Source organism: Dipodomys spectabilis, unplaced genomic scaffold (assembly GCF_019054845.1).
Source record: "Dipodomys spectabilis isolate Male_0828 unplaced genomic scaffold, ASM1905484v1 ptg000361l, whole genome shotgun sequence".
Taxonomy (NCBI): domain Eukaryota; kingdom Metazoa; phylum Chordata; class Mammalia; order Rodentia; family Heteromyidae; genus Dipodomys; species Dipodomys spectabilis.
This window is the reverse complement of record NW_024871038.1, coordinates 3,354,348-3,363,307: the sequence shown is the minus strand read 5'-3', so window position 1 is coordinate 3,363,307 and position 8,960 is coordinate 3,354,348. Positions and strand designations below refer to the sequence as shown.

The 8,960-nt window shown below is 40.1% G+C and overlaps 1 pseudogene; it reads right to left on the bottom strand.

Moving 5' to 3' along the window:
* Nucleotides 1-8,295: 8,295 nt before the first annotated feature.
* On the bottom strand, nucleotides 8,296-8,395 carry LOC122095784 (annotated as a pseudogene).
* Between the last annotated feature and the right edge of the window lie 565 nt (nucleotides 8,396-8,960).

Here is an 8,960-nt window from a genome sequence, read left to right as displayed (position 1 = left end):
AGGGGTAGAGTGCTTTGCATATATGAAACCCTGGGCTTCATTTCTCAGGACCACCTCACTAGAATAAAGCCTGAATTAGCTCCGTGGTTCAAGTGGGAGAGAGCTATCCTTGTGCAAGAAAAACAAAGTACAGTGCTGAGTTCAAGCTCCAGGACTGGTGTATGCACGCGCGTGTGCGCGCACACACACACACACACACACACACACACACACACACACACAGACCAGAAGTGAAACTGAGACACAGAATGGTAAAGCACTGGGCTTCTCCATTGAGCTCATGTTCAGCACCCAGGCCCTGTGTTCAACCCAAACCTAGCCACCCAGGGCCCAACAAGGAGAGTTCAAATGTTTCAAAACATGATGAGATTCACCAGCCCTAGATGACAGGAAGCTTTCTGTTATGTGATATGTGCTTGGATTTCCCAAGATTCCAGAAACCTAGGAAACGCATCATAGGCCCATCATCACCTGCAATTAAACATTTCATTAGGTTCAATATCTTAGTTTTCTGCCAGAAGAACTCCTGAATTTTATTGAGCACTGTATCTGAACACCGGAATATAGTCTCACAAAGGCAGGATAAGTGCAGGGAACTTGGCCTGCCAATGGAGGTTACACAAATGAAGGCATCCTGACAAAACAGCAAACTGGGGAGAGAGATAGCTTGGGGTACAAAGAGGCCTTTTTCTCTGGGCCTTCGGAGCCTACCCACACTCATCCTCACTAATTGGCCCAGATGGAGTTGTTTCACCGCTGTACAGGAGTAAGGCCTTTTGTTTTCCTGTTCAGACAATGAGTGAGACTTCTTCCCACAGCATGGGGTAGAGAGAAACCCTCAGGCTACACGGAACAGTAAAGGGAGTACCTGAACATGCACTGTTTCGAAAGCACTCTCTATGCTATGAAATCATTGTATTATAAACAAATTTCCTAGTTTGGTGCTGTTCATTATAACTACTCTGGAGCTACACCTAAAGGAACATCCATACACACGCAAACACATGGAGGTACAGGACCTTTTTGTGGGGGCAGGTCCTGGGGTTGGATTATGAGCATAGGCATTGTTCCTGAGCTGCTTTTGCTCAGGTATTGCATTAAAAGCCCCACATCTGGGCTTTTCTCTGAGCTCTTAGAAATAACAGTGTCATGGACTTTCCAATACTGGCTGGATTCAAACTAAGGTTCTCTACATCTCAGCCTCCTCAGAGCTGAGATTAGAGTCAGCAGCCACTGGCTCTTCCCTTTCTTTCCTTCTTCATTTTTTACTCTGGACAAGCTGACTTCTTAACAGGGTCATTCCATTGGTTTGAATTTATAAGTAAACTACCCAATGTTCTTTATAGCTGCTTTCTCTGAAAACGATTTTCTCTCCTCATCTTCTCCTCTGGTCACAGGCTTGCAACCAAAAGTGAGAAATGAGTGTTCCAGGATTTGGGAGCAAATGTCCACAGGACATGCCAGTTTAGTCACTTAGCATTGAGCTGCAGTAAATTTACTGTCTCAGGATGAGTGGAACAAAAGCTGGAATGATCCTCATGCAGTCTGCACTGCTCCTTTTGCCTATAAAATGACCTACTAATTATGAGTGTTTCCAACCTTAAGTATCTAGAACACACTAGAAACATCTTCCTGTTTCTGTTTTTCTCCAGTACCTCTCGAGATTTAGACTAAAGGTTTGTGTGGAGCGGTTCCTCGGCGAATCCCTGAGGAAAGTTGATTGAATCTTCCTCAGATCGCTGTCCAAAACCAGCCTGAGCAGGAAGTTGTGAGTCTCTTTTCTCCAATAAACCACCAGAAAACCAGAAGTGGAGCAGTGGCCTAGATGGAAGAGCTCCAGCTTTGAGAGAGAAAGCCAAGCAGGAGATATTGGCCAGAGCAGGCTGGAAAGCCTGGGAGGTGCTTATGTCCAATTTTTATCGACCAGATGGCTGGAAGTGGAGCTGTGGTGGTGGTAGAGCCTCAGCCTTGAGTAACACAACTCAGAATTGTATAGGGTCCTGAGTTTAAGCCCTGGGATGAGTACAAAAACATTCAAAGGGAGAAGGCCAAGTTATGTATCAGTGCCTTACCTACTTATGTGTGTATTACCTCCCTGAGTGCAAACAGACCATATGCAATGCTTCTGCTTTTATTTACTGATTTATTTTTCAGAGATGTCTGTTGCACGAACTGCATCTTAATCTTCATTTCAGGCCCATCGCTTTTCTCTTCCAGGGTTTCAGGCCTGTGTCCTTATATGATGCACACTTAGGCTTTCAGCAGGGTTTATTTACATTTTATTATGAGGCCAACACAGGAACAATCACAAATCAGGCAAGGGAAGACAAGATCAGGTTTCTTAGAAGTAACCGGTATTCAGAAAAATTAACTTGCGGATGAAAAATGGCAGCATACTTATATAAAAAATACCATTAAGGAAAAGATGAGAGGGCTGGGAATGTGGATTAGTGAGAGACTGTTTGCCTAGCATGCAAGAAGCCCTGGGTTCGATTCCTCAGTAGGACATACACAGAAAAAGCCAGAATTGGTGCTGTGGCTCAAGTAATAGAGTGCTACATATAGTGCCCAGGCCTTGAGTTCAACGGAGAACTGACAAAGAGATAGATAGGTAGGTAGGTAGGTGGGTGGTAGATAATAGATAATAGATAGATAGATAGATAGATAGATAGATAGATAGATAGATAGATAGATAGATAGATAGATACAAACATGATAGATGAATCTGCTCTTGGACGTCAAGAGGGAAGAAGGGAACAATTAGCAGTCATGAGGCCTTCTGCAGTGTGCCAGGATACCAGCATCGCATTCACATAACCACAGAGCAGGAAGCCTGTCTCTCTCCCACTTCTCAGGCAGCTGAGGGCCCCAGAGCCAAGAGGGAAGAGCCAGGTGCTTGGAGAGAGAAGAGAAATGGCCCTGCTTCTCCTTGGACTGGGGATTGGCATTAATAATGTGCAGAAGGAAGGAAGGAGATTGGACTCACCGAGGTAGAAGGGCCTTCAAACCTGAGAAATGAAGAGTGAAAAACCCACTCCTTAAAACCAGAGATCAGGGTTTTCAACTCTGTTCCTTCCCCCCCCACACACACACAAACACTCGCACACTAAACTGGCTCTCTGTTGGTAACCTAAAGATAGTTTGAGGCTCCCTTCACCTGAGGGAGGAAGGTTAATCAGTCATTGTTTGAAGAGGCTGAGAAAAGCCTGACCCTGGTATAACTCTAACAAATGTTTGAAGTCCCCCCTCCCCCGTTGCTGGTTGTGCCTGGAATTAATGAAGTGGTTTTGCAGCTCACTTTCCTGTTGAGTGTGTACATTCTGCCTCCTAATCCTGCAGGCCTTGGTCTTTTCACCTAGCCTGGCTTTTGCAACTATTTTCTGTCCTTCAAATACAGTGATATAATGGAGTTCTTCCTGCTAACAGGGCTTTGACCCTGAGAACTTCATTTGAACCCATGATGGGTCAATAATGTTTCTTTCCTGCTTCTATAGCTTGAGAACTTTAAGAACATTTAGAGTGCAAGTAACTTCTCATCACCAAGGAAAACCCAGGAAGCTCTTGAACATCTGAGGTTTCAGAAGTGGAAGTCAGAGTGTCATAGACTTTCCTACTCTGGCTGACTTTGCCCTGTGATCCTGAGACCTCAGCCTCCTAAGATAGGGTGATGGGCGTGAGCTACTGATTCTCTGCTAGGTTCAGAACTGTAATGACATTGTCAGTACAAGTCAACTGCTTATCACAAAGGGCTTGGGGAGCATATTAACCCTTTCAACATTGGATCTTTCAGAACCCTGTAGCACACAAGGTTATAATGCTAGAGTCTCAGAGACTGGGCATATGGATCTACTAAACTTGAACCTTGAGCTCTGACTCCAATTCTGGTATACATCAGCATTCATTTTCCAGAGAATGTTCTCTTAATTAGCAAATAGGAAAAGTACTTTGATTAACCCTCACATTTTTCCAGTTGTGTGTCTCGAACTCAAGCCTGGGCACTGTCTCTGAGCCCTTCAGCTCAAGGCAAACAGTACCACTTGAGCCACAGTGTCTTTTGGTGGTTCATTGGAGATAAGAGTCTAACAGGCTTTCCTTGCTTAGCCTTTCTTTGAACTGTGGTCTTCAGCTCCCAGTCTCCTGAGAAGCTAGTTTTCCAGATGTCAGCACCAGAATCTGGCCTATTATTTTTGAAAATCCTGGGGCTTGATCTTAGGGCCTGGGCACTCTCTGTGAGCTTCTTTATCTCAAGACTAGAGCTCTACCACTTGAGCCACTCCACAGCTTCTGGGTTTTTCTGAGTATGTGGCACTGAGGATTCAAACCATGGCATTCATGCATGCTGAGCAAGCTCCTTACCACTAAGTCACATTTCTAGCCCCACCCTTAAATTTTATCCCTCAACTTGCCTATCCTCAAGAAAAGGCCTCTGATTATAAATCATCTAAAGAAATCCCTATAGGAAGGTTTCCAAAGATAAAGAAGGCAAAGCTCATCTGTGGGCGAGACTCTAAACATGTGAAGACTGTAACAAATGCTTCCATTTAATTATGTATCATGTTTCAACACTTAATAAAGTATAAATGAAAATGAATCAATGTCTTAAATTATTGTGAATCATTTTATAATAGATGTAAAACATGTACTAAATATTATGTGTATAATAATACTAAATACAATAAACAATAAATAAATGAATCAAATAAAAAATAAAATACAAAATCAATAATAAAATTTATATGTAATAAACATACATATGTAAGTATATATCATATATTACACATGTATAGTAATATTATTTTCCATTGCAGGGCATTCATTTGGGCTTTCAGAACTCTAGCCTGAATTTGTTTTCCTCAAAGACAGTAAGCTTCGTCTTCACTCTTGGTGCAAAAGAGTTACCTGGAGGGTGAGATCAAATCACAGCAATTACAGAAATACTGACCCCAGTTCCACGACAGTAGCTTAATTTTTTTTTTTTATTGAAAGCAGTTATGTTCATTCAGTTTCATACAGAGCATTAAAAAAAAAAGCAGTGTAGAATTTTATACAGCTTTTCAGACATCCTTCCATTATCCCCAAAGTGCTTCTCTGAGCACTACATTTTTTCTTTTTTTGTACATTTTTATGGCAAAAATGTTGTACAGAGGGATCACAGTTACATGAGCAAGGTAATGAGTTCATTTCCTATTGAGCATTGTTGCCTCCTCTTTTGTTGGTTTTCCCCCTACCTTCCCTTCCCTCCCATCTCCACAACTACTCCCCCTGCCGAGCTCAGTGACTTTTTTTTATTTTTGGCTTGGCACGGGGTTTGAACTCAAGTAGTGGCAACGCTGCACCTTCCCTCACATTGCTACAGATTTACCAAGACCCTGAGTACAAATTCCAGGTTAAGGAAGGAAACTGGCAGAAATTCCAAACCAGAGATCTTTATTTCTTTTTAATTTAGTTAAATAATTAATTAATTGTTTTATTTATTCTTTATTTTTAACCACGGGGCTTGAACTCAGGTTGTGGCTATGCTGACTCAGCTTCCATCACCCTAGGCTGTGGTGCAGTCTCTGGACCCATAGCCCATCCTGGGATCCTAGGCCCTGAGGGTTTGCAGGAAGAAAAAAAAGTAGGATACCACAAAAAGTGGCGAGCTTCAGAGGGCTGGGGTATTATGTCTTTTTCTTTGCACCGTGGTTCTGAATGACAAGGCTACAAAGTGGACATGACCTGCCGTTGCTCATACATGCAAGGCAAGCACTCTACCACTGAGCCACCTTTTATTTTCTCATTCCTGGGAGAAGCTGCACATGATCCTCATTTTCAGTCTGTACCTTTGGATACGGAGGAACATCTCTCCTTTGCTCTCCATCAATTCCCTACTTTCCAGTTAGAATGACTTAGAATAATAAAAATGTAAAAAGAGAAAATAAATCATCATGAAAAAAACAGATGCAGAAAATTCACTATATTTTTCCCACAAGTTCAACCAATATGAACTATTGGGGAAATACATGGACACCTTATTCCCACTGGCACTGAAAGACTCTAGTTAGGCAATTCTGATGAAGATGAGTAACAAAACGAAAAAGTGAGAAATCGTATCAATTGCAAGAAAAAAAAATAGAGTAGGATCCAAGCAAATTTCTTCCTTGTGCTGCTGAAAATAATCGGCTTACTATAGTGTGGTGACTACTTTCCATAAAGGCCACTCATGTGAATACTAGGGATGGCAATGAATATACCCCTCTTCATCGGGAAGCCTACAGTGGACATGTAGACATTGTCCATGAGTTGGTGGCTCAAGCAGCAGATATTCATGCAATAATTGTTAATGGCTGGATACCCCTGCGCAGTGCTTACTCGTGGAATAATACCAGTGTGGCGTCTTTCTTACTTCATCATGATGCAGATACCAATGCCCAAACTAAATGCCTCTTGGCTCCCTTGCATCTTGCTGCTGGGAATATAGATAGCAAAGATACACTAGATCTCCTTCTGTTGAACCATTATATCAAACCAGGTCTGAAGAAAAACTTGGAAGATACTGCCTTTAATATTACCAAAAGGATAAGTATGTATCACTACTCTTTGAAGTTGTGGAAGTTTGTACAAATTGTTCTATTAAGTTGTAATGGTTCGGTTAAGTTTCTTTTCTTTTATCTTTTTTTTTGTTGAATTTTATTATTTTACTGTGAAAACACCATACAGAGGGGTTAAAATTACATGGGCAAGGTAATGAGTACATTTCTTATCAAGCATTGTTGCCTCCTCCTTTATTTCCCCTTCCCATACCTTCTCATCTCCCCCCCACTCCTATCCCCCCTCACTACCCCTCCCCCCCGTCAAAGTTGTAAAGTTCGTTTTTCTACCTGACGTCTTGTATATCTCATTGTTGCAATGGGTCAACCTGTATCCCTATTTAAACAATTTGTTTTTTCCCTTCCCCTCCACAAATCATACCAACATCAAATAAAATTAAAGTAGGGGTTTTACGGTGGTGGAGGGACATACAAAGCAGCAAAGATATCATCTTATAAATATGTTAGAAACAATTGCAAGAAAGAAAAAAGTAACATTTGAATCCTTATCTTGGGGTTCAATTCAACTAATATCAACTTATCTGACCATTTCTGTTTGTCTCAGACATATATTAGTTATTGCTAATAAGGGAAACCATGGGATCTATGTTTCTTTGGGCCTGGTTTACTTCACTTAATATATTGTTTTCCAATTCTTTCCATTTCCTAACAAATGGGGCAATGGCATTCTTTCTGAGGGAGGCATAAAATTCCATTCCATAGAATTCTATTTTCTTAATCCATTCATCTACTTAGGGGCATCAAACAAGACCATACTAAAGCTACCAGAACAACTATGTTTATCGCAGCATTATTTAGCATAGCTAAGATATCAGTTACGTTTCTTAAACATCAAAATGCCAGTCCATTCTTTGTGTCCATACAAAATATTTTCACAATCCAAATAACAGCAATATCTTACTGTAAAAATTCCGTGGAATTTTTCCAATTGAATTGTCTGACTTTGATGTCAAAATGTATTTGAGTTGTTTGTGTACATCTATAATGATTTCTGCAGAGTTTGTGATTTTTTAATCAGAAATAATTTGATCTTATCTGTTGAAATGAGTGGTACAGAAGCTAAAGATATTTCTGGTTCTTGACTGAAAAAAGTATATTTTAAAATATTCTATATTCTGTGTTTGCATAATATCCATAATCTATTTAATTCTTTCCTAGATATACTTTGAATTCAACATTGTTTTATAATATGTTATTTATTAATAAATGTGTCCTTTCAGATTGCATTTCATATAGAAAATTTAAGATTATATTTTCTAGGTTCTTTTTTTTTTTTTTGGTCCAGTCATAGGCCTGAACTCTGGGCCTCTGAACTCTGAACGCTGACCCTCAGCTCTTCAGCTCAAGGCTAGCGCTTTACCACTTGAGCCACAGAGCTACTTCTGACTTTTTTCTTTTTGCGTATGTGGTGCTGAGATATCGAACCCAGGGCCTCAAGCATGCAAGGCAAGCGCTCTACCACTGAGCCACCTTCCCAGCCCCTTTTTCTAGGTTCTTATAGTAGTTTGTTTCTTTGGGATAAAATGATAATGTTAACTAATTTCAAAAGTTTTGTGAAGTTCTATGTAAAGGCCTTTCTAAGGTGAAGATTTAATACACTGATGTCAAACTAACGTTTAATTCTAACACTTGCATATATTGTTACACTTGTAATTTTGTAATTAACCTTTTAATAACTGTTTTTCATTTCTGCAACTGAACAATGAAAAATATGGAATACTTCACAAATTTTCATATTATCCTTGTGCAAGTGTTATGTTAATCTCTGTATTGTTGTAATTTGGGTATACGTGCTGCTGAAGCATGTAGTATCCTCTAAATTTAAGTAGTTAATGATGCAATCTTTATACAGGCTTATATCCTTGGGTGCCTATTTGTAGCAAGGAAACCTTATTGTTCCTAACAATACTATTGATCTTATTTCCCTAAAATAATGTGTATAGTGGAAAAAAAATTATATTGTTCGGTCGATTGCTCACATTTGCGTTTTTTTGTCAATGACAATTTTAAGGCTTTTTCATTTTAGATTTGATCATACTTTGAAGCACTTATAGCTAGGTCCTAAGGTGATGGCTTTTTCAAGTTCTTATTTATGTAACTGAGTTAGCTTTGTGGAGCTAATAGATTCAACGTAAGCCTTGCTTAAGAGCTACTTCTAAACTTCTTCAGCTTAAATTTTCCAAATGAGGTCTTACTGGCACAAATTTCTACCTGACCCTTTATCCTTCTTCCATGTAGGAACAGACCAACCAGAATATCCTACCCTGACAGCATAGATTGTCTTACTGGAACAAAACTAATCTTAGTTACAAGGGATCATAGAGAGATGAACAGTTCAGCAGAACTGTTCAGACTAGAAGGTATTTTTTC